At 38.0% G+C, this 12,437-nt stretch overlaps 1 long non-coding RNA gene across 1 annotated transcript in view; it reads left to right on the top strand.

Annotated features, from left to right (window-relative positions):
• LOC134673802 (uncharacterized) overlaps positions 1–11,439 on the top strand; it is a 253,073-nt gene extending 241,634 nt beyond the window's left edge. Inside the window, exon 2 of the long non-coding RNA XR_010099508.1 lies at positions 11,312–11,439. This is a non-coding gene — a long non-coding RNA (uncharacterized LOC134673802). The remainder of the gene's footprint in view (positions 1–11,311) is intronic.
• The last annotated feature ends 998 nt before the right edge of the window (positions 11,440–12,437 follow it).

Here is a 12,437-nt window from a genome sequence, read left to right as displayed (position 1 = left end):
TCTAGAACAACTTTATTACCCTAGTAAAACGATTTGAATGCAAATCAAATTAATTAATTGATAAAAAGGTAAATAACTATTGTTAGTAGTCACGCGATATTTTATCCTGGACTTTTTAAAACATCGCCTGCGTAAGCGCGAGTTTTTACCCATCTCAATTACTCTGAAAAATTTGCTCTTCAGTACGGATGTGATGGTCGTTCTTGGGCCCGTTTCTCGAAAGCTTGTAACTTGTAATACAAGCGGAAGTCACTTTTTGACAGCATTTGTTAGAAAGGGACTTCCACTTGTTTTACAAATTACAAGCTTTTGAGAAATGGGCCCCTTGTCTACGTGAGCGTGATAAAACGGTGTCCGTCACTTTCTATTCCGCGGTATTAAAAAGTGACAGTTATTTTATCACGTGGATAAAGATGGGTAAAGCTCATAATATGCTGGCAGGGCAGCATATATGACAATGAGACCTCTTAATAATTTGACTAGACTAGTTAGTTAAAGTACAGTACGGCTACCATCAGTTTGGCATTGACATAAACGCTATCGTGAACGTAATTTACTTTCTATGCATCTCGCTCGTACTGACATATTAGTGCGAAAGAGATATATAGAAAGTATATTACGTTCACGATAGCGTTTATGTCAATGCCAAACTGATGATGGTAGCCGTACAGAACATTCCCTCAGTCCCGTAACTTGTGTAAAATTGTAAATACGGGACCGGGTTCTGAATTAAGTATCATGAGTACAGGAAACGGTAAAATTATCGCTGTGACAAATATAACAGCATTTATTTTTATGCGGTCTGTCTGTCATTGTCAGAGTACCGAGTAGGGGCTTTTTCAAACCGCTTTGTTATTGTTTTAGTCCGATAAAGTAATGTAGTGTATCTAGTTGCAGGTCATTTCAATTGTCATATAAATAGGCAAGCAGATTTGTGAAATTGTATGGTTTGTATTTGTGACATGTATGCCACCCTTGTGACCCTTGCAAAATAACGAAATCGGTTTGAATTTTTAATAGAAAAGAAGTTGTTATACTTTTTTGTTTTATTTCTTGTTGACACGTCAAGCACAGAAAGCTGGGACGTGTACAGACAGCAACACTCCTAACTGTACATCGGTGTACCTTATTGAAAAAGGCATTAGGTCCACCGATGTACTTAACAGTGGGCGATGGTACAGTACCCAAAGAAAACGTCGGCATGTATACACCGTGTTTTTATTGAATTCCGTTAACTTCGGGGTATGGTTAAGTACGTTTAAGAGAACTAAATGGCATAGTTAATTTTCAAAAAAGAAATTTTTTTATTGCGTTTTTTGAAAAAAAAAATTAAGTGTAAAAAGTAATTAAATGTAGCATATAGCGTTGTTGTAACACGGGCATTACATTTAACTCAACCAAACAATTGAAATTTGTGACATATCAATGTCATTTCGAACATCGAGCGACCGAGATTGTATTTAAGTTTAGTAGCAAATGCATGAACTCATTCTAAACACTAATCATTATGTAAACCGGCCCTAAGGCAAGTGTACACGCTTGTAGAGGCCTTAAAGGAAAAAAATAAATTATCGATTATCTCCGAAATGGAGTTAATTAGAATATCGGTGTCTTTGAGAAAGTTACTAGATTTAAGCTCAGGAATGCACCCCTGAAATTAACGGAAATCAAAAAAAACACGGTGTATAAATCATGAAATTTCTGGTAAAAGGCTGTCCGCTTATACAGAATGGAATGTGGAGTATATAAGAGGCTTTAGGCAATAAATAATAGAATGACTACAGAGTCAACATTTCATAAAACATAAAAGCTGTAAAGGCTATACAGCTTGTTCAATACCATCCCCATTCAAGGTCTAGAATTTCAAGCAACAAAAAAACTCTACAAACTAAGCCCGTACATGATTGCTTGCAATTAGCACTAGACCACTTATCATCCAGATCGTTTTCGAGCTACATGCTCGTGGCTTGCGTTCGCAGACACATATTTAGATGGACGTTCCATGATTGTATTAGACTGAGGGGCTCCCCACACCTATCGACGCGAAATTGCGTCGGCGTCGACCGAGCCAGCCGAGCGAAATAACTTAAATTTATACGGAACCCTCGTTGGGCGAGTCTGACTCGCACTTGTCCGGTTTTTTTGGTAATATATCTATACTAAATTTGACCTAGACGTAAACACATGTCATGATTTTTTTTATTTAATGCAAATAGAAAGGTGGTGCGTTAGAATGGTCTTCTTAAATCTTCTAAGTCACTCTTGGCTTGCTCCAAATTATGGGCTATTCTTATCCAAACGCATTTCTTTTTCTTCATAAAAATCTTTATGCACAATCTACTCAGACACATTAGTATGTCTGTCTATGCTCGTTGAAGATTACCTAGAACTAATCTGTAGAGTGGTTAATCTGGTAGCGATGGCACGTCAAAATGGGACATAAACTTGGCTACTCTAAAACATATACATCTTTTAACTAGCCGCAACAAAATCACCGCAAAATAGACTCAATGTCTTTGCCATTAAGTTTAAAATTGATTTTAGTAACTCTAGCCGCTGGCAGTTCGCAAGAAAGCTGCTATATAGAGTTATATGCAATATGGCGACGCATCAGAGATATTAAATTTGTTTGGGGACTTGATTGAGTATGCTTTTATATACATTTGCTTAATTTGAGCACGTTCTTAGTGTTTACTTACAAGACAAGTTTCTGCTCGTATTTGGGGTCCCAAAATTATTAAGAGCACTCGTCAAGCACAGCAGATTGACGTGATATCTGTCAATCACGATTGACCGTTTACAACCCCGATTGAAGCATTTTTTTCAAGCGCAGTTACGTACCTATAATTGAAGGCTATATTGACAGAAATTTTGATTGATGATCGTTTCGCTTGGTGATTGACAATGCTTCTTATTGTTTCATGTATATCTTCAATATTGACGCATCGATTGACCTTGTACCAATCATAGGTCAAGCAAACACGAGTAATACGTATATTACGTACCTAAGCGAGCCGCCTAATTGCATGGCATATATTAATGTCGTTCATAATGTGTCCAATGCATGCAGTTTTGTACGTCGCTGTGCGTCGTACCGTACGCCTGTTTGAAAAGCGCTCTCGGGATCACTTTACTCAAATGCTTGGAGTTATATTAGGTTATACATAAGTACAGATAACATATGTCTACATTGTCTACATACCCTTTAACTTAACCGTTACCTAGTACAGTTGCATAATCGCCAGACGGGTCATCGATACGTTTTGGTATTCACGACAGGTGGCGCGCGCGGCACCTGCTTCCGTCGGCGGCGGCGCGCGCGCATTCGGATGTACAGAATGCGAGGAAAAACGGCGTAAAAGCCTTGAAAAAATGCCTTTAAGATATATAAACTATAAAGGCAATTGATTGCTCTAGAAACATGAGGGAAATGTGGAATAGTTGATACAGTTTGAATCGAACCAACCAAACAAATTTCAAATTCGGTTCAGAGTACGACTTCCATGACAATATCATCCGTTTCTTAAATACTTGTAACAAACCGAACTTAAATTAACGATTAGTGGAGAAGAAAGGCATAAGCCCCTTCTACTCAGCGGCCAAAGAAGCTTCCGCTGCTGGCTGGTTGCTGGTTTCCAACTTGTGGTTTGCGACCAAACTGTATCGCGTTTCGACTTTCGACCAAGGCCAGGGTGACCTTGGACCGTTGGAAACTTAACTGGTCCCCATGTAATGTGACAAGGAGTTTAACGGGGAAGCACACGTTTTTGACACGTCAGATAAGTAGTAATGTTGATACTTATATTGTAGCGATCGGTTAAGTCAGCATGTTACTTTTTGCAGACATCGTCTGTGTCAATAAAATTGGTGTCTCTCTTAAAGGACTTGATTTAAAATTTAATGTTATAACGCACGGAGAATAAAACAGCCAAAATCTGCAGCAAAAAAAAATGTAAAAAGTAACTGGACGCCAACTTGCCAAGTGTTATCAAGCCGAAATTAGCATCGCGATGCGATAATCGATGCAATCTGCTCATTATCCGATTATATTGCAGGCGAGCAGCTGTACTCGGGTCGTTGACTTCTTGTTTTGTATTTGTGTATGTAAAACATGTGTGTGTCTCTTTTGCATATGTTGCTAGTTTTATTCTATGTCAGGTGTCTCCACTGAGTATATATCTCACTGTTTCAGCGCCGCTTGCACCATTCCATGAACCCGGGGTTAACCGGTTAAACCGTTAACCTAGTGTCAAATAGTATTGGTAACCATGGCAACTCAAGGTTAAACCGGTTAACCCCGGGATAGCGGAATGGTGCAGTTGGCGCTCAGTGTGATTGTTAGTTAAACTTCTTGCGAGCCGTTTTTAGGGTTCCGTACCCAAAGGGTAAAACAGGACCCTATTACTAAGACTTCGCTGTCCGTCCGTCCGTCCGCCCGTCCGTCTGTCTGTCACCAGGCTGTATCTCACGAACCGTGATAGCTAGACAGTTGAAATTTTCACAGATGATGTATTTCTGTTGCCGCTATAACAACAAATACTAAAAACAGAATAAAATAAAGATTTAAATGGGGCTCCCATACAACAAACGTGATTTTTGACCAAAGTTAAGCAACGTCGGGAGTGGTCAGTACTTGGATGGGTGACCGTTTTCTTTTTGCATTTTTTTCCTTTTTTTTTGCTTTATGGTACGGAACCCTTCGTGTGCGAGTCCAACTCGCACTTGCCCGGTTTTTTGTATGTAGTTGGTTAAACCAATTTGTCAGTCAGTAACAACTGGGAAAACTATACTCATCCTTTTCTTTGGGTGCTAGTACTAGTGTTCTTACACACTACAAAGTTAGTATGATTATCTCTCTCTATGATTGAAATGAGACAGTCCTTTGACAAACTATATTTCTGCAATTAAAAGAACTAGGTAAGTAAAAATTCGCCTTCCTTAACGTTTTTCGCACATTTCCGTAATAAGTTTCAAAAGTATGGTCCCATCCGGAAGAAAGTATGAAGGGGTCCACTGATTAACAGTCCGCCGAACGGTATCGGCCTGTCAGTTAGAATAAAATTTTGACAGTTCCGAACAACTGACAGGCCGATACCGTGCGGCGAACTGTTAATTAGTGGGCCCCTTAAAACCTGAAATTCGACTAGAAAACCTACACAGTTTTTAAACTTTAGCAAATAAATGATTCCTATGACATTTTTCATTTAACCCAAACCTACGAACTTCTGTCAAGTTTGTAGTAACTTTGTTGTCATCATCATACTTACGAACCCTGAGCTTGTTCAAACGCATCATTATTCTTCGCCTGTCAGTCATGTCGGCGACAGTTTGGGCTCCGAAAGGGTACAAGGGTTATTGACATGTGCCTAATGATGTCGGTGAGAGGCCAAACCCTTGGAAGGATGCGGAAATTGACAGTTATATGTACTAATATTATGTATGCAACACATAACTTACGCTAAAGTATATATAGTTCAGCTATTCTATTGTTTAAAAAAATTATAGACCAAATCAATATTTATGGCTCTTTGAAATCCTAGTGGTTGTTAATGAGGCATAAATAGATCATAGATCATATTAAATGCAGCGGCTGATTGTTTTCTTCAATGCTTTGGCGATCTACTAGTGATCTTGCGAATTAAGTAGCTAGCTCTCTGCATGTAAAAAGAAAAAAACTAAGGTAAAAAGAAAAAGCAATGTTTTGGATTGTGTGCAAAAATATATGCCATCGCCATCACGTTTGATATGCCTATTTATTGAAGATACTTACATGTGCGTTTTTATTTTTCAGCTGGTCTGCCAAATATAAAAAAGTGGACTGTGATCGCCTTACCGGCGTTAAAACCGTAGTGTAAAACTTAAGTGCTTACCAAAATATATCTTATGTAATCAAATACAGCCTTAAATTTAAAAATCACCTTAAAGGACCAAAATTTGTATCCATTTTAGTAGTTTAAGGACGCCTTAATTTTTGTAAAGTGTTTGTAAGTGTCGAGTATCATTGGATAATGAGATTCGCCGGCGAGGGCCGTTGGAGCTCGAGTGGTGGCGAGGGTTTTTGAGTGGTGAAACCTCGTTATCTGAGCCATGGAGAGGTGCGACGGATTCCTGGTTTACCGGAAGCCGGTATACAGGGTGTTTCAGTATTTGGACACGTGAGTATTGTGTTTGTTTACTTTGTTACGCTTGATTGAAAAAGGGGGTTCTATTCCGTTTTTTAAAGATATCTCGTTACATTGGGGAGAAGACAGTTATGTACTGATACGTCTTAAACATTTTATACAGTAAATATGGTCCTACTTTCCCGCACTAGTGAGTGAAACAGCACTTTTCGTGCGTATGTCAAAAGTTTAAAGGGCCATATGTACTGTAAAACGTACGATACACGTGCGAATAAGTAATTCGCAACAATACAATACAATACAATACAAATACTCTTTATTGCACACCTCATTACAGAAAACAATACAAATAATACAGGAAGAAGAGGTTAAACAACAGGCGGTCTTATCGCTAAAAAGCAACTTGTGTCGATTTAAAACACTCCCGTCAGTCGTGTTTTAATTTATCGCCAATCGGGTCGAATCTCCTCTTTTTCGCACTTGTATCGTAAATAACTATGTTAATATGTCGCGAGCTGTGTTTAAGGGTGTAATACATTCGTTTTACTTTTTTTTAATATAACGTGTAGTTTTATAAACAAGTTAATTACAAAACTTGACCCCGATTATGTGGAACGCACATTACAGAGGTATTAATAGAAAATTCAACTAGCGTAACATTTGTAAAACTTTAAACCATAAAATCCGTAGTCGGGATAAAAGTAACTGCAAAAAATATTTTGCTTTTACAGTTTGTATCTTCTTAAATAGAAGTAAACAAACAATTTCTACATTTTCGGGTAGTTATAACATTTATTGGTTAACACACCAATTACAAAACCGCCTGTAGGTATCTGTCACTGAACGACCAGACTAACCTACATTCTTTGATCGTGTAATGTTTTTATCTACTCTCAACTGGCATAAGGAGCCATTTGAGGGTAGATTATGTTTACTTTTATTTAAATACCTAATGATAATGATACAGAGTATAGTCAAGCGCCTAATAATGATACACATTCCGGTGGTGTCAGTTGCCGACACGCACGTCGATGTGCCAGTAACTGAACACTAACATTACCTTAACGGCACTACATAAGCTACCAAGCACTTACTGTATACATCGACTACTTACTTATAGCCTGAATAGACAGTACACGAATTATTAGGATGTGCTCATATTAAGTAGCATTCAGACACCTTAAACGATTCTAACGAGAATTTAAGTATTGTAGTAATACCGAGTAGTAGGTGATATTTAGTCAATGTAGGAAACACCTACTACCAATACGTGTCGTTCACACGGTGCGTAAATATCTGAACTATGACTACTATGAGGTTCCTTTTACCAGAGATCGACACAGGGAATCTATTGAATTGTCAGTAGAATGACTCAATTACCTACAGACAATTAGTTAATTATACATCTTTGTCATAGTAAGGCTACATGTGCACTTACATAATTGCACTGTTAATATACCCATGCTATTGTTCTGAGTAATTCCCATTGCACAGTACAATACAATAACGTATGCACTATGCAGGCAGTGTTGTGACTTGTTATTAAAATGTTGTATGACTACATGTCATACAACATTTTACACAGTAGTTCTCTTTTAATCCGATACAAAAAGATTAACAGGCCTATTCGGATTTCGAGATAATCACAAGATCTAGAGACGATTTAGAGATCAACTAAATCTACATTAGATATCGACTAGATGATGACTTGGATATCTAAGTCATAACTTGTCGAAATCGTTCAAGAGGACCTCCAGAATCGCGGAAACGTCAAATTTGACATATCTATCTTACAAATATCTTTAAATTATCCATATCGTAACTTGTTGAAGTAGATATCTAATTCATTTTCCGAATCGAGCCGTAAGCGTAGAAACCCGAAACGTCAAGGATATTTAGGAACAAAATATTCATTTGAGATTGAGAACTAAAGCTACTATTATTACAGGGATTGTGTAACCCGAGGTGACCTAGGGGCCTAAAGCGATCATCGAAAACCTAAATTTTGTTATTTGCCTCTCTATCGCTCGAATATGCAAGAACGATGGAAAAACAAGTAGGTCTTCCAACATAACATTGACTATAACAAACAATAGGTATTAAATTTATTAAGCATAACCGTATGTTTATTTTATTTTGACACAGTTGTTTATATGCAGTCTAGATACTGGCATTCCATACACTGTAACGAATTTACCTATTATCCTGTTCCCTAGTGTTCTGGGTTTCCTGTCATAAACAATAAAGTATCTATTATTAATACCTGATTATTAGCTATTATCCGTAGAACATTGTGTCTAAAGGCAGCAAAGTGGACATGACAGCGGACAGAGCTCTGCAAATTTTATGAGGTTCGCGGCTCTTATAGGGTTACCATACGTCAGGATTTTGACGGATGGTTCGGGATTTTTAAGACAGATAACATGAAGGTTGTTTAATCAATGTAGGAAACACCAATCGTTGATTTCGTAATCAGTATTGTTAAGCTTTTGTCACACTTAAACATACATGTTTTGATACCTGATAGACAGGTATAGTTAATGCTCTTTCAGAGACCGTTACTAGGATAGCGATTTCTCATCCTGAAATTTAATCAAAATAATTATTTCTCTTTATTGTTAAAAAATCACTTTTAACTATTGCGTACCTACTGTTCTTATTAAAGTTTATACATACCGCGTCGACGCGCGTTTTTATCGATAGGTACGTAAAAAGACGCATTGGTGACGCGCGCGCGTGTTCCGATGTAAACGCAAGTTTGTATCGCTACAAATGCAAACAAACTGCTCCGTAGAATGAAAAACACGCTGTTGATGCGCGAAAAAAATGCGGTGGGCATAGGCCCTTAATATTTATTTGGATTTATTAAATCTGTTGGTTACACTACTCTCACGGCTATGGCGTACATTTTTAATGTGCTCGAACTACTTAGTACGCTCACTCTCGGTCATTGCTTGTTAAATAATATATGAGGGATTCAGCGGCAACATAGAGGCAGAGGCGGCTTTGATTTCACGGCCTAATTGTAATCATTAATATGAATAATATGACATAATTTGGTAAATTTATAATAAATATTGACTAGACAGACGCGCGCATTGAAAATTTATGAAATTTGTAAAGCTCTCGTAAATTTTCGGCATCGTTTGATGTGTTTGATCGGCATGTGATTTATGTGAGCAATTTTGAAGAACTCCACATTTGTTGGTCAAAGAGTATTTTTAGCGTGAAACCTCCTAAGCAATGAATTTAGAAGACAAATAGGCTCCAAAAATGTGTTGTCCCAGTTTTTTTACGTTTATGGTATGTATGGATTGTATGATTTGGAATGAGTAAGGCCGTCCGCTAGGTGGCGCGGGTGCACGGTGCGGGCGCACGCACGCGGGTGCCATTGTAGCCAGTTAGGTTGCTCATACAATTTTTGCCAACCCACTTCGTGCAACCGCCCGCTAGAGGCCGCCCTAAGGCACTATCGAGAAAACCTCAAATCCACCTGCCAGTCTCAATCGATAATGCAGTCAGCATCAAAATGCAAACCGCGAGTATTTTATCAGACACATTTTTCAGCTCGGCTTTCCTTGTCAAGTCGATAGTGCGGCGCTGGGTATTTCAGGAGTGTTGTTACGATTGCTTGCCAAAAAGAGGCGGTGAAAGACGCAGGGGAATCAGTATGAACAAGAATTATTCTCAATCTGCATTCCCTAATGGCATACTGTACGATCCACATTTCGCATCAAGCAGCTGAATTCAGATGTCTAGTTATATGTATACAGTAGTTTCTGACATAAAACGATTTGTAATCATAAACTCTATGAATGTATTTACAAATTTCATTAAATAACAGTGTATTACAAAGATATGCAATTATGTAGAAATGTCGGAGTTAATGCCAAAAGGCATATTCCATCTTTCTCGAACTATAATGAAAACGGATTTCTTCACATAAGTAGACCTCGGCGGACTTTCACCGATCAGATCGGGGAAATCCTGATGAAAGGCCAGGTCAAGAGTCAAAAGCACCCTAAACCGGCGAGCGTGTTTGAGGAATGTTATGAAAGTGAAGGAAGCGAAAGATGTATGGGTATGTCAGGATCGTAGCAAATGGAAACCCGTGGTCTCTACCCTACCCTACCCCTCCGGGAAATAGGCGTGATTATATGTATGTATGTATGTTTGTTAGTATAGCATGTTAGAATGTTTCTGAAGTGTCACAAACTTGTTCGGTTATACCGGGTGTGGCCGGTAATATGAGCAAAAAATTGAACTGTAGGCTGTACTCCTCCTACTGACCAACATTTGTTCAGCGACTTTTAAAAATAACTTTTGGTTTGATTTTTAATACACTTTAAAGTTTATTCAAAGACGCAATGTATTGCGAATTTTGTTATGTTTAAGGCGTGACAAGTAACGTCAATCAAAATGATATGGCGTGGCGATGGCGGCCATTGAAAATAATATTTATTTTGTATGAAAAATAGGGAGTCATACTTTTCATATTTTTTAAAGTTGTTGAACAAAAGTGTCACCGTTTGAGGAGTCCAATCTATGTTTTCATTATTTGCTCATGGTACAGGCCACACCCGGTATATGATCATCTTGGTCCGTATCCGTAGCAACTCGGATCGAATCGACAGAAGTCTGCCATAAATTTTTAACTCCGTAGTTATTTATAGTAAAGGGTAGAATGTTTTCGTTGCGCTGTTTTAAATATAGCGTATCAAAGGGGGAGCTAAGTGTTTTCAAAGGTGCTTCGTTTGTTGTGATTCCGTCACAGATCATTTGTGTACGTACTAGACGGAGCATATCAAATTATGAATTATAAACTGGAATAGATCATACACTAAAGAAAAGTGACCAAATCCACCGGTGGCTGAGGCGGGAATCGAACCCGCGTCTTCAGCTTACGCGGCTAACGTCCTGACCACTGGATAGATGTATTTTATTTTCTTTCCTTCTTTCTTTCTTTTTTAAGGTTCCGTAGCCAAATGGCAAAAAATGGAACCCTTATAGGTTCGTCATGTCTGTCCGTCTGTCTGTCTGTCCGTGTATGTCACAGCCACTTTTTTCCGAAAGTATAAGAACTATACTGTTGAAACTTGGTACGTAGATGTATTCTGTGAACCGCATTAAGATTTTCACACAAAAATAGAAAACAAAAACAATAAATTTTGGGGGTCCCCCATACTTAGAACTGAAACTTAAATTTTTTCCATCAAACCCATACGTGTGGGAAATCTATGGATAGATCTTCAAAAATGATATTGAGGTTTCTAATATCATTTTTTTCTAAACTGAATAGTTTGCGCGAGAGACACTTCCAAAGTGGTAAAATGTGCCCCCCCCCCCCTTAACTTAACCCCGTAACCTCTAAAATAAGAGAAATGATAAAACAAAAAAAATATATGATATACATTACCATGCAAACTTCCACCGAAAATTGGTTTGATCGAGATCTAGTAAGTAGTTTTTTTAATCTTCATAAATCGTATACCGCAATTTTATAATGTTACTTTTTTTTATTATGAATGGGCGTACTCATGGCCACAGACTAGCCGAGGCGTAGAAACAAACTTGCTGCTACGGAACCCTTCATGGGCGAGTCCGACTCGCACTTGGCCGTTTTTCCTTTTTAGACCACCCGGCCACTGCGGTGTGGTAGCCGTTCCCAATTCTCTGGTGTAGGTATGCTATCTTCGAATATTTCATAAAATAATTTGATTTTTTTCGTAGTTGGATGGAGCACATTGATTATTTTATTTATAGTTATACTAGAGGTTATCATTTTTCGTACTTACTTTATATAACGGTAAAGGAATGGAACGAACGAAGAATGTATGCAGTTTTTGGGACACTGCTTTCTCCTATTATTACCGAAAAAGTTCGTGACTGAGTAGAAATAATTTATATATTCTCGAATTGGAAAAAATAGTGTACGTTTGTACAATTTTAAATAAATGACACTCATCGTCATCGCAAAAACGCATCTGAGTTAAAATGTTGCCAATGATGTAGTGGGCTTCGGAAAAGCGTCGTTGTGCGAAGTCTACGGGAGGACGTCAGCATAGACGTCCATACACGTGTGTACGTCAAAATAGAAGTAATTGCTTTTTTTGACTTGTCTCTGAATGTTTAATTATAGTTTAAAAGACTGAATGACAGTGCGTGTGAAGGGTTTCATCGTTAAAACATTACATGTATAGTTTATTTATTAATTATTAATTTAATGTCAGCTCGTAACATGGCAAAAGCTTTCAAAATTTTTGAAAATTGTTATTTGCGCCTCTAATTTGCGCTTCTTAGTCTAATTTTTAAAAT

The sequence above is a fragment of the Cydia fagiglandana genome, chromosome 19, assembly GCF_963556715.1.
Source record: "Cydia fagiglandana chromosome 19, ilCydFagi1.1, whole genome shotgun sequence".
NCBI lineage: Eukaryota > Metazoa > Arthropoda > Insecta > Lepidoptera > Tortricidae > Cydia > Cydia fagiglandana.
This window is presented reverse-complemented; position numbering and strand designations above follow the sequence as displayed.